Genomic DNA, 17,445 nt, shown 5'->3' on the forward strand with positions numbered 1-17,445 from the left:
CCCAATCTTCCAATTTATCTCTCCCCTACCCCTTGCCCCCTGGTAACCATAAGTTCGTTTTCTACATCTATAACTCTGTTTCTGTTTTGTAGATAAGTTTATTTGTACCCTTTTTTTAGATTCCACATATAAGTGATATCATACAGTGCCTTTCTCTGTCTGACGTATTTTACTTTGCACAATACCCTCAAGGTCTATGCATGGTACTACAAATGGCAAGATTTCATTCTTATTATGGCTGAATAATATTCCACATATAAGTGATATCATGATATTTGTCTTTGTCTGACTTACTTCAGTCAGTGTGACAGTCACTAGGTGCATCCATGTTGCTGCAAATGGCATTATTTCGTTCTTTTTTATTTTAAACAAACTCTTCATATTTTTAGTTATAACAGTATTGAATGTATATATTTTTAAAAGATGCACTAATATATTTACAATTGCAAACTATAGAATCAATTAACATGGTATTATATCTCTACGTATTCAGTTTCTCCTTTTTTTTTTTTTAAATAGGAATGCTATAGTTACTCTATAAAGGATTTGTATAGTCTTGTTAGGTTGATTCCTAGGGTCATTGTAGCTTATTTATTGCTTATTTTATATTTAATTTTTTCAAATCAAATGGTTTGTTTTAATTTGTTAGGTTTTCTATCTAGGTGATTATAGTATCTCCAAATAATATTGTGATTTTCCCTTTCTAAAACTAAAACCACTTATTTCTTCATATTTTATTGCATTGTCCAGGACTCAAAGTAAATGATTCTAATTTTCTATACTGAACATAATATTTATGTCAAAAATTGGGAAGGGTATGAGACTGTTACCCTACTTGCAAGTTAACAAGGTAATTTGCCACAGTTCCATGGATGCTGACAGAAGACTCAACACTCATGGATCAGAGCAATTCACAGCAGTATCAGTACAAAGAGCATTAATACATTTGCACTGGTTTCCTGAACCCAACTTTCACAGAGCAACAAAGAAGGCCTGATGACATCTATAAACAGTGGATTGCGTTACAGTAGAGGAGTGCTGAGCTTGCAGATCCCACCATTTTAGAGGAACTAAGCAAGAGAGGGAGATGTTATTCCAACCCTCAGGATTTCTTGCTGCAATCAAAGCCCCCAGAATTGTCCAGATGAAAAGAAACCTTGAATTCCTTATATACACAGAAAGATGCATAAGGACACAAGACTCATAAGTATCTCCAAAGAGTTTACTATAACTTTTTGCTTTATAGTCCTTATAAAATTATTTAAAATTCTTCATTATAAATTGGTATTTAACATTATAAAATGCTTTTCAAATACCTATTGAAAATTATTTGAGTTTTCTCTTTTAGTCTATTAATATGAGGAATAATCCATAATAATTGATTTTGTAATGTTAAATTTTCCATATCATCTTACTGTAAACTAACTTAATCATTATATAGATATTTTTTCAGACTATTAAATTTGGATAAGTGCTATTCTTAAGCTTTTTAAATTTCTACTCATACTTTAATTGAGCCTAAATCATCTTGGTTTGTAACACTCTTGATTGATTTTAGAATCATGGCTATCTTAACTCCTAAAATGAATTGGACAGCTTTTCTTGTTTTTCTGTCTTTACATACAACTCATATAAGATAGGGATTTTCAGTTTATAGAAAGTCTAGCAGAACTTACCTAGAGTGCATTTGAGATGCAGATCTTTGACTAGATTTTTCATTTTCATGAGTAGTTATAGGTCTATTTAAGTTTTCTATTTTCTCTTGCACCACCTGTGCTTATTATATAGTTTTCCAGAATTATATGCATTTCATCTAATTTTTCAAATGCATTACCTTATAATTTCTCCATATATTATTTATCACTTTTAATCATTTTTGTTTTATTCTGTTTAGAACTTTGTATTTTATTCATTAGTGCCTTCTCTCCTTCTTTCCTCTTTTTTTTCCTGTCTTATTAAAAACTTAACTATGTTGTTATGCCCTCATTTTATTCACTTGCAAAGCAACGTTTTACAGAGTTGACCACTCTCTACTCCTTAAAACACTCTCTCCTCTTGGCTTCTAAGGTTTAATCTGCTGCTCATTCTCCAGATCCTCCATCCAACTTCTATATACTGGTTCTCCATAGGGTTTGTTTCTTGACTTCCTAATTTTATTTTTTGACATTTTTCCTCTAAATTATCTGATTTGGTCACGTGGCATTACATATCATGTAGGAAAAGAAGGCTAATTAATTTGTATTCCAAAACCCTTCTCTAAGCACCAGGTATTTTACTGAACTCTCTATTCATCATATTCAGTAAATAAAAATCCATATTTAGTTCTTAATTTCAGGCCTTCCAAGGCTCAGTTAAATGGCACAACTATACACTCACTTCCTGAATCCAGAACTCTGGACCTAATTATTGTTTTTCCTTTTGTAACCTTAAATTCTGATACATCAAAGTGTCTTACCATTTTCACCTACACATATATTAGAGACGCTTCTAATCTCCATCTTTATTTTTCACTTAAGCCCATGCCTAGACTACTGAGATCCTCAACCACTACTCTCTTTGCATCCACCAAGCTTACAAAAGGGCAGAAAATTTATTAAACTAAGAAAGCGTACTAACTGAATTAATGAAAAATGATCAAAATGTATGAACTTTATTTTAATCATTTCAGAGTAACTTTTGTATATATTATAGTGAGAAAATTAGACAGGGAAAATATGTTGTCAGGGAACAAGGTCTTCTTGGCACTATCACATAGTAGTTGCATAAGCACAATGCAAAATCAATGTGCTTGTATTATGTTAAAACGTATGAAAATTCTCACTTTATTTCTCTATTAGTGTCTTAACTTTAAAGTTGTAATCAAATTTACATATCTTCCTCTAGGCATTCTTAAATTCTCTTAGTTAAAACTGATAAGGCTTCTCCTTTGCACATATCTCAACTTTTATTAGAGCACACATCAAAAAGGGGTATATAAATTTATATTTATTAGTATGTGTACATGTCTCCTCTTCAATATAGTATATCCTATAACAAATATACACTGAAAAATACCAATTGTTTCTCATTTAATCTCTATTTCCCATGGCATTTACTTAGCATGGAAACTTGCACATAGCACATGTGAATTAGTTTTTATTTAGTTAAAATCAGTTGTGAAGAGTAGGACATTTTGGGCTTCCTGGTGGCGCAGTGGTTGAGAGTTCGCCTGCCGATGCAGGGGACACGGGTTCGTGCCCCGATCCGGGAAGATCCCACATGCCGCGGAGCTGCTGGGCCCATGAGCCATGGCCACTGAGCCTGCTCATCTGGAGCCTGTGCTCTGCAATGGGAGGGGCCACAACAGTGAGAGGCCCGCGTACTGCAAAGAAAAAAAAAAAAGAGTAGCACATTTTGATTCTATAGAGCCCTTATTAATTAAAATATTACTTAATATACAGACTGAATGTAGATTTTATTAACAATGTATTCACTAAAATTTTGCTTGATAATTAAGATGAGAGAGAGAGAATAGGGAAAGGAATATATAGTTAACATGTAGGGCATTTGTTACAATTTTATCCGGATTGAGGTCCCTATTTAACATGTATGAAACATTTGATTCAGGCTATAATAAACATTGAATTACAATCAATGAAATTATCTTTCTATAATCACATCACTGTAACATTTGATTGAATTTATACATTTTTCCAACATGCCTGCTCAGATAAACAGAAGTATCTTGTTTCATAATTTTCTACTATTTAAGTGTGCAGTGGAGTATCTAAAAGTGAAGAACAGCTAGAAAAATTATATGGAAGTAATTGTTTTGTTGGCTTACTTGCTTGTATTTTTAGTATTAAAAGGGGGGAAGGATAAAGAAAACCAGAGGTTCCTCTAGTACAAAGAAAAAAAATTATGCTTGTTTCACCAACAATGGATCTATTCTCTTCCTTTTAAGTGAATTAATTACAATTTTGTTCAAATATCTGTCACAGACTTCAGATGAGGTGGATCTCAAACACAGTTGTAAAAAGTGAATCATGACTGGACAGGTACCTATATCAATCTCATTCATCTTGCCATTGATCGATTTAGAAATGTGTGGGTGTCAAAATACTAGCCAACTCTTCAATATCTGATCATTTTTAATATGGAAAAATATTTACTAATATTTAAAATATTAGTTTTAGTAAAATATTTACTAATATTCAAGAGACCTGAGGTTTTCTGTTAGTTGTAGGTAAAAAATTCTGACGTAATAAACTAGAATTGTGAATTGACAAATTAAGGAAGAACTAAATGTTTTCTATAAAGCTAATATAACGTAATGTGCAGAATTTGACATCTCTAAATTCTTTCACTCTATTACTCCTTTCTTATAAATCCCAAATCATCCAATTTATGAAAACCTGAAGTTTATCATTTAAATAATTTTGGATACCATGTTTGTTAAGTATAACTCTATAATTAGGTCAGGTTTAGTAGATTAAGGAGTCTGCTATTCAACAAAGCCTGAAGGAATGTGGCACCAGACAAATTATGGTGGATGCTAATAAGAGAAATACATGACTGGGCATGAAGGCAATCTAACAGTGCAGCTCAAGGTGCAAAGGCAGCCTGAGCAGTGATCAACAAGGAAGACAGTAAGAAAAGATATAAATAAGGAAGGAATGGCAGACTAGATCTACTCATCATTACTTCGCCAAGGAAGATTTCTATTTGACAAATTACTTATCACACTCAGAATTCTTCTCCAAATATTCTCTGATTCTCTGCTGTGTTTTCAGTGCTCTAATAGCTTTTTCATGGGAAGCCATTGTTTAAGGAAGCTTCATAAATTTTAACATAAAATAGTTCCCAAAACTGCTACATTAAGGATGGATATTAATTGTTGTTTTCATGAGAAAGTAAACAGTAATTTTTAAAGGTAAATATTATTACATGAAGGTAGCATTTCTGGAGCTAAGAAACCCATAGTTAAACTTTATTTTCATTCTATAAATACTTCTGCTCTTCATACTGTTAGGGTCAATCAACCACAGTAATATATCTCATCAGGGATGTTTTTACTTGTAATACCAATAGTAAATGGATATTTCTTTCTAGTATTTCTCCTAAACTGAGAGAGATGTTAGGCTTTTTTGTTCCCTTTTTTTCTCTACTTTCATTTGAAAGTCTAATCTATGTTTGTATAAAGGATAGAAAAATAGCTTACAATTAAATACAAATCAAATCTTTGATCCAAAACAACCTAAAGTCAACTCTTTATTTTCAAAACTCTAAAAACTTTGATCATGTTTGAAAATACTACATTGAAAAACTATGTATCAAACACATGCAAAAATGTCTCTTTCATCTAAAAATCAGTCCTCTTGATTTAAAATACCAGAACATATTTCATAAATTGAGCTATTATCACTCTAATCTATAAAATATAATATAAAATGAAAGGTATAATATTTTACATACATATATCATACATACACACACACATACACAGTCTCACATATACGTATTTGGTCAGATTTTTTTGCCAAATAAAAGTGGTTTTAAGTTTGCATTTATGTTCTGTTGACTCATTTGAATTTCATCAGTTATCTGAAAGCAAATTCAACTAAAATAGAGCCTAACAGAGAGATACTGGGATTGTCACTCTCATGCAAGCTAAAGAAACCTGACCTTATCTCATGTGAAGAAGAGACATGGAAGTGAGGATCTCTCTCAAGCAAATATTCTGGGGGGCTCTCTCTCAGCAAAAGAGAGTGATTTGGAAAAAAAATCTTCAATAATAGCACAAGGAAAAAAAACTCATCTCTGTCAAGGATTCCAGATAGACAAAAAAAAAACTTTCTGTGAAAAATTGAAACCTCAAACCTATACAATTACACTTGTGCAGATATTTTCAAATTTGAAAAGTATATGAATCTTATTTAAGCCTGAGGAGCAAATGCAAAATGGCAGGAGTCTCCAAACTATGTTGTCCACTTCCAAAAATGACATAAGCAAGATCTACAAAAAGATATTAGAAGACAACTTTAGATAGATAGATAGATAAACACACACATATATGATTCTGTTTATATTATATGATGATCTGTCATGCAAAATCATGGAATAAGCAAGAGTTCCACAATATAGTAGGAGAGTCAACTGTTGAGTACTCTTTTTCTTTTTTTATATTATTATACTAGTGTAGTTGACATATGTATTTTATAAATAGTGGAATCTTCATGCTAATTGTAATGTTATAGAAAGTAATCTTGGAAATATTTTTACCATATAGAAATTATCAGATTATTACTGCAAAATGTTAAATCTACAAGTTAAAGGAGTTACATTTTTCCTTGAAAAGAAGTGTACTTACAAATACGCTGTCATGGTATATGCCAGATGCTGGGGCAGATGAGGTAGTAACTAATGTGCCCTGCCAATAATATTTGTTTTTCAAAAATGGGAGGATAACTAATTTAGCCGAAAATCTCATATTACCAACAACTGGTTTTAGAAATTTTAACAATACTATCAGCACTAAAATCAATTGTATTCACCTAAGAAAGATGAAAGTCTAATATCTACAGAATAAACAAGAATCATCAAAACGTAATTGTTTATATATACATATATATGAGAGAAACAAAGAAAAAGGAGACTGTAAATATGTCATACAGGCATTTTTTTAAATTTGAAAATTATATAATATGGAATTTATTTTGTGTTTAGCCCAAGAAATTGTGAAGCACTTACATTTAATTCAAAATTGCTGTAAACATTTGTAACCAGAAGATAGTGATTGTACACAAAAATCTCAAACAATATTAGTGGGCCTGGGGTTTTCATGATGTGTGAAACAAAGAACTTGTCTCTATGTGGGAAAATAATTTAAAAGTATAAACCTCAGAAAATGTATGTAAATACCATTTTAAGTCTGAAGTGATGAACAATACAAACAATGAAGGAAAAATGCAAAATTTGTGGAGCCTGAAATTTATAAAATAAAAAACTCTTTACTTTAGATGGGGCTCCAGCAAGTGAAGAGCCCTGAACTTCAAACTTCACAGTAATTCCTCTACTAGGTACAATTAATAAGAATTCCTTCTTTCTACACTGGCCATATTTAATGTTTTTCACAGTTATATAAATGATGTTTCTCAAGGCATAATGTTCAAACAATCAAAAAGGTTACTTTTCAGATGGGTAAAAACAAGCTCAGTTATAAAATTGACAACCAGAGCTTTTAGCTCTTTAAATTGAATTGTCAGCAAACACAAGGAAAATGTGTTAACCATGACAAAGAATAGGGCATATTCTAAATTACTCTCACTTTATACTTTTAACTCAATCTAGTTAAAAAATAAAAGTTCTTCTTTTTTATTAGTTCCCTGGTTAAAAACATCCTACAACCTGCTGTTTTCTTTGCAGCACACCTCATTAGATAGCAGGTGAGTTTAAATACTTGTATTTCAGCTTGCCAATACAGTTTCATTCAATTTTGATGAATTAAAGTGCGGTTTTACAAAATTCCACTTCTTAATTCTATAATATCATGAATTCTGAAGAAATGTATTCTATTATTAATTTGTTTGTTTTGGCTAAAACAATGGTTATACAAATTACTCCTGGTGCTACTAAACTATAGGAAGTCATCTAATGTTCTTTCATACTAACAAAACATTTAGCACCTCCTACATGCTTGGCATTGTTCTCAATGCTGGAAGAATAAACAGAAAATATTATTGTTCTCCTGTATTTTACACTCCAGTAGGAATGAGACAGATAAAAAGGTAGTTTCTGCTTTGCAAATTTTTCAGAGGATATATCTACATTTCTATCATTTTATACTCTGTAAATATGTTAATGAATATAATTAACAAAAATATTTTTCTAGTGCCCATATTCCTCATGTAATTCAAAATGAGTTTGTCTTCATATTAGTATTAATATTGACTCTATGTTTTCTATACCTCTTAGATAAAGAATGTGTCTTGATAAATGTTGGACTAACCAATGAATCTAATATCCACAGGACCCAAAATTATTGAAATTAATTGTCATGTTTTCAATCAAGGGAAATAATAAACATATTCAGCTGTTTTTGTTCTTCATATGCAGGAAGATATAACCTAAAGACAGACAAAGACCAGAGAAAAAACCGACCAGACAACACGCTAAGAGAAAAATGGAGAGAATATCATTACCACACATCTTACATGAAACTTGAAATTTAAAGTTATTTTAGCATTTATACAGTCTTTCTCTATTGTTTTCTGGAACTAACTTGTCCTTTTCCAGGCAAATATTTCCAAACTTATTGACGATGTGTTTAATATAGTCTGACAATCAACACATTGCACTTTAAGAAATACTGTGATAGGGAGTCTTTAGGGAGGATGCTCATAGTATGCTCCTGTAAGGGCAGGAAATTGTAATGCAGTTCATGATGTTTCTACTGCTTTGACTATAATATATCACATAGTTTGGTACAATTTCATTTAAATTTTGGTATTTTTTAACACAGTCTGTGTGGTATGAGAACAGTGAATTGTATTTATATTTAGAAGAGCCAAGTTTTCTTGTTGGTCCTGTCATACAAAAGATTTGAACGAGTTGCTCAATTGTTCTTAATCTCAGCCCTATCATATTCAGTCCTTCAATAATTATTCTAAACTTACAAAGTTGAAGATTGAGTAAAGCCACCACTTCATACATTTATTCATCCACTCATTCACTTATTGTGTGAATGTTTCTTTGGTTTTACTGTATGAGAGACACTGCTAGGCTGTGAATATAAAATATTTTTTTCTTTAAATGGCATTACTTATTTCTGCTCTCAGGGAATCTAAAGTCTATTGCGTGAGGCAGATATTATTAATTACACAAATAGCAGTTTAACTTTGGTAAGAGCTAAGGAAAAAAGATACGCAGCATTTAAAAAAGATATGCAGTATTATTTTTTTTTAATTGAAGTATAGTTGATTTACAGTGTTATGTAATTTCAGGTGTACAGCACAGAGATTCAATATTTTTATAGATTATACTCCATTTACAGTTATTATAAAATATTGGTTGTATCCCCTGTGCTGTACATTACATTCTTGCATTTTATTTATTTTATACCTAGTAGTTTGTATCTCTTAATCCCCTTCCTCTATCTTTCCCCTCCCTCCAGTCCTCGCCCCACTGGTAATCACTAGTTTGTTCTCTGTATCAATGAGTCTATTTCTGCTTTGTTATATTCATGCATTTGTTTTATTTTTAAGATTCTACATGTAAGTGGAAACATACAGTAGTTGTTTTTCTTTGTCTGACTTACTTTATTAAGAGTAATATCCTCCACGTCCATCCCTGTTGTTGCAAATCTTCATTCTTTTTATGGCTGAGTAATATTCTATTGTTTATATATACTACATCTTCTTTATCCATTCATCTATGGGTGGGCACTTAGGTTGCTTCCATATTTTAGCCATTGTGAATGATGCTACCGTAAACATTGGGGGCATATATCTTTTTAGAATTAGTGTTTTTGTTTTCTTCAGATATATACCCAGTGGAATTGCTTGATTATGTGGCAGTTCTATTTTTAATTTTTGGAGGAACCTCCATACTGTTTTCTATAGTGGCTGCACCAATTTACATACCTACCAACAGTGAACTAGGGTTGCCTTTTCTCCACACCTAAGCCAACATTTATTATCTGTTGTCTTTTTTGACAATAGCCATTCTGCCCAACTGTTCTTGAATGACATCCACTTTCTCTAACAGTACCATGTATTATCATAGTTATTTTAAATTTTAGGACTGGTAATTTCAAAATCTCTGCCATATGTTAGTGGTTCTAATGCTCGCTTTGTTTTTTCAGACTGTATTTTTCTTGAATTTTAGCATAAGTTGTAATTTTTTACTGAAAGTTAGACATGATGTAATGATTAATAGAAAAATAGATAAATGGGCCTTCAGTGTGAGGTTTTATATTTATCTTGTAAGAGTTAGGCTGTGTTTAATGTTAGCTATATCTATAGGCGTCAGAGGCTTCAACTTACTTCAGTGTCTTTATGTCTCTAGTTGCCTTTGTGTTTCTCTAGAAGCATCTTAAATAGAGTCTGTTTCTAACAGCTCTCTCAGTTGTAAGCCATGGTTACACTGAAGTCCTATTGATAAGGTGGTAAAGTATTGGGAAGGGGAAGTATTATATAATCATGTGATTAAACCTTAGTGGTTTAATAGTCAAAAGTCCCTGGGCCGTGACCTTCAGAATAGTTTCTTAGCATTATTTTCATCCCCGTTTGTGTGACAGAGAGGGTAGAAAGACTCAAGTTGTATAATTGCCCTTCCCCTACAGCATATTATATTCTGATAAAGTAGTTTCCCCTCAAGGCAGGATTTTGCTACTGAGAACAGACTGTTCTGGGCATATGTCAAAATGGTTACTTTTCCCCTCTCCTTACTAAAAGCAGGAGGGAACTTTTCTCCAATCATCACTGTGAGAAACTGATGGGCTTTTGGATGTAAAACTCATGAAAGTGTGGGAGCAACTGTCGACTGTTCTCCCAGGAGTTTTTAGCTCTCAAGTTAGTCCCTGCTCAGCCTCCAGAAATCACTTAATTACTGTTTAATTGTTCTTACCACTTACTGACTCCAGTGGATTCTACTCCCAGTGTACTGAGATTCTCTGTTATTTGGGTTTCTCCAGTTTTCAGGGCACCAGTTTGCCCTATAACCTCAGTTCTCTGATGGATGTCAGAAGAGTTGACTTTTAGCTTTTTCAACTTTTTTAAATTATAAGTTTGGGAGTGACAACTTCCAAGTTCTTTGTATGTTGGAGCAGAAACCAGAAGTGAGGGTATGGGAGCAGTCTATTTCAAATGTCCACATTTTTTACTGGCTTTATCCAAGTCTTACAATGGCAGCAGTGACTGGGTGAATGGACAGAAAAAGGAGTTTTAGTGTAACTATCCAGGAAATCAGTGATGAGTACAGAAATTAGGCTATATATTTAAACACACACACACACACACACACACACACACATATAGTCAATTTTTCATTATTGTCAGAACACCAAGGTAAATAGTAAGTGATAAGTAAATGGCTAAACAATTTGGATCTCAACTTTGAAATTAAGGCAAATTGTAAATCATTCTCCAGGTTACAATCATATTGATTAGGGAATTGATTCATGGATCTCTGTCAATATGTGCCCAAATATTACTCAAGATGCTAAATATGATAGGAATTTTTTTAAAAGTAAGTCCACTTAAATTATGGTATTTTTTCAAAAATCCTAAATTACTATATTCAGGAACTATATCAATGGACAATGACAAAATACACTAATATATGAGGCTGCATGAAGTTTGATTGGGGGGGTTAAAGGATTCAGACAAAAGATTTAAAGAATGTCAAATTAATTTACTGAGGAAACATATACCAAATTTCATTGCCATTATTCCTGTTATTCCATGTTTTTGGGTAGTTGAGTTCTCTACCATGATCACATTTTCTATTATTATTATTATTATTTTATTTTGTGTGTGTGTGTGTGTGTGTGTGTGTGTGTGTGTGTGTGTGTGTGTGTGTGTGGTACACGGGCCTCTAACTGTTGTGGCCTCTCCCTTTGCGGAGCACAGGCTCCGGACGCGCAGGCTTAGCGGCCATGGCTCACGGGCCCAGCCACTCCTCAGCATGTGGGATCTTCCCAGACCGGGGCACGAACCCGTGTCCCCTGCATCGGCAGGCGGACTCTCAACCACTGCGCCACCAGGGAAGCCCTTTTCTATTATTTTTTTACAAAGCTTACGTGAGTCTCTTTTATCAAAATATTTTATTTCTTCCTTTAAAAAAATCTAGTTGGTATCCCTGTTTTTTTGTATAAAGTATGCCTTAATTTCCTAATTTTATTTGAAAAGGACTATGGCTTTTCTCTTCCTATGTGTCAAAATTTTAAGTTTCTGGCATCCTTTTCTAAAACTAAGCTTCTATATTCTCAGAATTTGATAGTAATAGAAGTTCAAACTGGCACTCTCTATTGAGGAACTTAACTGGCTAGTGGTGTTTTGTTATCATGAGGCTCTGTTTACCTAGTTAGAAAATAATTTGCAGTACACTTGATCTGAAATTTTATATAGGAAAATGGAAAGTGTTGCAATGTATTTGATATGTCTTCTGAACAAATACAGAACTTATTGGAAAGGAGAACTTCTAAATCAAGCTTCATGAAAACCAGTGTTGCTAAAAGATTTCATTAAAGCTATGTTCAATATCATCTGTCTGGATGCTATTTAATATGTTTTGTAAGCTGACATATGGTATATATATAAAATCTTTTTGAATTAATTCAAATCACTGTAAAATACTATCTTGATTCTTAATCATTTTTAATTCATGTATCTCCATAGATAGATACAGTATCCTGGTAGAGAAAGGACATAACATTTGTAGCCCCAAGTTTGGGGTCAAAGTAAATATTAGTTTTTATTGTTTTTCAGGGTTCAAGTACTAGTTTTGTTGTTGATGTTTTGTCATGACAACATTAATCAAAAAAGACATTTTTCTCTGTCACTCACAGTCTTAATAAATTGGTTACAGTAATATGTATAGATAATATAGATTCAAAAAAACTCTTTTAATTTTCTGCCAAATAGTTAAAATTTTTTTTATTATTTAGTAAACTATTATAATAAATTTTAAATTCTGTGTAGTATTAGCATAACTTTATGCTAGTGAAGTATAACTTTATTTTCCTCCTGTTGTCTTTGCTGTATACACAATTGTGACTATTTTGATTAATGTTTTTGATGTTCCACTCTTTTATTTTTCGTGTCACTGTGTACAATGATTATATGTCTTACGAGAGTTCATTGCATCAGGTTTGGAATTGGTCTAAACTGTTTTACTGAAATAAGAAATGCACCCTTTGAGGACTAACCACTGGTCAAGGCATGAAACTTAATGTGTCCAAGGAATTTTAGGGCTGTTTGTTATGAATAACAGTGAGGCTGATCATTCACACATGTCTTTGGTGAGACCTCTGGCAAGGTTGGTTATATTCCAAATATATGCCCACATGATCAGTGGGGTTTAAGAAACCTTGGCCAAGTCTTCATTTTGGATTCCCTGGTTCCAACTTGTTCAGTGTATAGGTTGATGGTTCCTGGTTTGAGAGAAAAAAGCTGGGCCTTGTAAACTCTTAGAAGAATGACAATTCAAGCTGGTGGCCTCTGTGTGTCAGACTTGGACTTAAGCGTATTCTTGCTTTAAATGCTTCTGCTATATTATATCCTTTTCCTGCAATACTCTGTAGATTTGTATGGTCTGTCATTTTAGCTTCTGTGCATCTTCTTTAATAATTGAATCCTAACTGCCAAAGATATATACTGTTGTGTAATGTTTCAAAGCTACCCTTAGACTAACAAAGCTTTATAGCTGAAAGGGTTTTTAGCCATCATCTGTCTTATCCCATTCACTTAAAGAAATAAGAAATTGAAGCAACCAAAGTTTAAATTACTTGCAAAAAGAACATACATAGTTGGACATAGGGGCTAAAACTACTAAAACTACACTTTCCTCGTTTGAGAGTAGTCCCTTTCAATTCATCACACCAAATCTAAACCTAATAAAACTATACCTAACTTATAGGTTGTCATTAATGCTTTCTCAGAGCTAAAAGTATAGGAACAAGCCATTGGTTTGTGGTTTAATTAAATCAAATGGGTATGTTTATAATATGCTTATATCAAACTTATATTTTAGGGCTTTAAATGTTTCTTTTACTTGTATAGTTTATATAAGGACACTGTGATTAATATATATATATATATATATATATATTTTTTTTTTTTTTTTTTTGCGGTACACGGGCCTCTCACTGTGTGGCCTTTCCCGTTGCGGAGCACAGGCTCCGGACACGCAGGCTCAGCGGCCATGGCTCACGGGCCCAGCCGCTCTGCGGCATGTGGGATCTTCCCGGACCGGGGCACGATCCCATGTGTCCGCTGCATCGGCAGGCAGACTCTCAACCACATTTTTATGCAGGCGGACTCTCAACCACATTTTTATGCATAATTTGTGTTTATAATTCTCAGAGTAAATTACATGTTACCTACATTTCATTAGCTGAATTAAGATATATTATTATCTTTTTCTCAGACAACACACATGGATTGAGATTCATCAATGTTTATACATTCATCAGTGTATAAAATGATGCTTAATTTTTGTGTCTTTAGGGGAATTTATAGATAAATGGAAGAAATATTAATAATTAAAATACTATGTGAGAATTATTGTTTATTTGTCTTTAAATCCTTTGATTTTTAACATGAATTTTTCTATACATATATATATATATATATCTTTAAAACATTTATGTCAGAAATATATGATACCTTAACATGTAAGATTCAGTGATCTAAGGAGTACTGGTCACATACAATCCACCTCTAAATATCTCCTCAGAATTTGACTTGCAATACGCTATCATGATCAATATCATGTAAGTAACTTTCTGTGAGCTTTGTCTCTCCAAGTTAAATTCAATGTTCACAACCATGGTACTCATAATCCTTACAATAATTTAAAGGTAAAGAAACACTGTTTTCTATTTCTATACTGTTTGCTTGTATTCCTTAGGTACTTCCATATAGACCTGTAGAAAGATTCACTGTACAAAAAATAATAAAAACTGAACTAAGCTACAATGTGTAAGAGCTCATATAAAGAAGGATATGAAACCATATAGTGGTTTCATAAATTATCAGTTTTAGAAGCTCAAAAATGATACAAACATAATTAGGTCAGTGACTTGTAAAAATAAACAGAAGAATATTGTTAACATATTAAGAAGAACCTGTCTGCAATATATGGAAGGATTGGAAATGTACTTGTAGTTCATCTGAAATATTTTTAAGGTCTCTCTATAGATTTAAATTTCTGCCTTTTGTGTATTCTAAGCTGATTTAAATGAAACAATGGAGCTGTTTATTACTGTATGAGTTGTATTTTGAATTGCAAATATGTTTTGTTAATTACTTTAAAACAATTTTGAGTGATTTCATTTGCTAAACAAATGTAAATAGTTATTGTTTACGTAGAAAGAAGTGGAAAAACAATAATGAGCAAATACATGAAAATTAAAATAGTTTTTCACCCCAACAACAAAATCCTCTGTTAATATTTTTGTTTTGATCTCCATTTTATTTTTCATCAAATAAATAAAGATTTTTCTAAAATTAGAACCACCTGGATAGGCTGTTATAGAACATTAATATCCCACTTTTATAACAGTGACTTTAAATTATTTTATTGCAGAATTATACTAACACAACAATATTTTGGAGATTAGATACATACCATTTTATAATCTACCCTAAGCTGGTCAAATGTTTTCTTGATGTTGATAATTTAGTTTGTGTCCAAATTATATTAATAAACAATCCATAATGAATTTATTTTGGTTCAGTCTTTGCTCACAGCCGCCTTTTTTTTTTTTTTTAGATTCATGAAATGGATGTTACAAAGTACATGTTCCCTTTTATATCTTTTGGTATATATTGCCAATTAGTGCTCTAGAATTGTGGGATCAATATAGCCAAATGTGTAAAAAACAGTTCATTTTCCAGAAGTACTATCCTCATTAGATGTTTATTCTTTAAAGTCAAATAAGAGAAAGTATCATCTCATTATTGTTTGTGTATTTTAATACTTTAATAAGGTTATTATTCCTTTCCTATAATTTATTGTTTATATATATTTCTTTTTAAAGAAATCCATGCATTCTCTATGGAATATCAGTTCATATATACTTTCAATATTGTAAAAGTCCTTTATGTTGAAGCCATTAGGCTTGTCTTGGGCTATAAATTTAAATAACAGAATAAATTCCACTAATTATTTAATGGGGGAAAAAAGCCTGAAAATTTAAAAAAAAAATTAGAGAATCTAATGAAATAAAACTGTAAACAACAGGAGAGTTGATCAATAAAGCAAATTTTAACAAACTTACAAAGAAGCAGGTAAATAAAAAGATGGAAAAAAATGCAAATCCTAAACTGTAATGATAAGAAAACTGAAGTCACTCTATTAATATGACACAAAGTAATATTTGGGAAAAAATATTCCAATAACAAAGAGAGACATTACATATTTTTAAAAGTGCATTCATCAAGAAGAAACAATTATATTTATGTGTGTGCATACATATATATATTCACACTTATGAACATATATTTAAAATAAATGGAGCAAAACTGACACAAAAGGAAAATAAGACAAATCTAAACTGTAAATGGTGATTTCATTATCCTTTCTCAGAAATTAGTTGAAAAACAGTCAAAAAAACAATGATATAGAAAACAAACATTATCAACCAACTTGTATACAAAATATAGCTGCCTTTTGTATTCACTATGAAAATCTTTCATTTTATTTACATTTAATGCAATGATCGATAAAGTAATACTCAATATGGTTGAGTTTAAATAGATCAACTTTTAAGTTTTCTATTTATCCAATCTCTACTGTATCCCTTATTTCTTCATTCCATATTTTGGATTATTTGAGTAGTTTTTGATTTTCCATTTTGTCTCCTCAATTGACTTACTAATTAGAGTTGTTTTATTTTTCATTTGTAGTCACTCTGGTGTTTATAATATGCTGCCTTAACTTATCACAGTCCATGTTAAATTTATATTATATCAGTTCACATGTAATTTGTAACATCAATTTACATTACAACATTTAATTTACACTTCCCAAACTTTATCCTGCACTGGGGTCTGGGGAAACAGGCATATCTGTGCTTGACAAACCCCAGGTTTTGTGTTGGTCTCAATCTATTCATAGTAATGCTGATACACTAGGAATGACTGAGGCGCTCTCTGGGGCCCAAACTACTTTTGGTGAGTCTGCACAGACATTTCTCTGACTAGAGCAGATTTTGTGGATGAACCAGCCCTTGTTGTAATTACTATGATTGCAAAACACACCTCAGCAACAACCATTAGGGAACTGTGGTTTATTACTCACAGGTTTATTACTCACAGAACTTACAGGGTACATGAAGTGCTCAAGGTCAACACAGTGAGCCTGAGGCTGGAGACAGACAAAGAGAGAGTGAGAGAGACAGCTCTTCTTTTTGAGTATTCAAGAGTTGAGTGCCTAGAGTTTCACAGGTCCCTTAGGCTCTGTTCTCTTTTCTTCAGTCTTTTTTCCTTTCCGTCCTTCTCAATGATCAATAGACTCAATAATCTCCATTGTCCTCTATTGAAGTTCGCTGATTCTTTCTTCTGCCTGATCAAATCTACCCTCTAATCCTTCTAGTGAATTTTTCATTTCATTTATTATACATTTCAGCTCCAGAATTTATTTTTTGTCTTCTTTTTAGGTTCTGTATCTCTTTTTTGGTATTCCCATTTTGTTCATACATCACTTTCTTGACTTTCTACACATCTTCCTTTAGTTCTTTGA

The sequence above is a fragment of the Pseudorca crassidens genome, chromosome 5, assembly GCF_039906515.1.
Source record: "Pseudorca crassidens isolate mPseCra1 chromosome 5, mPseCra1.hap1, whole genome shotgun sequence".
Lineage (NCBI taxonomy): Eukaryota > Metazoa > Chordata > Mammalia > Artiodactyla > Delphinidae > Pseudorca > Pseudorca crassidens.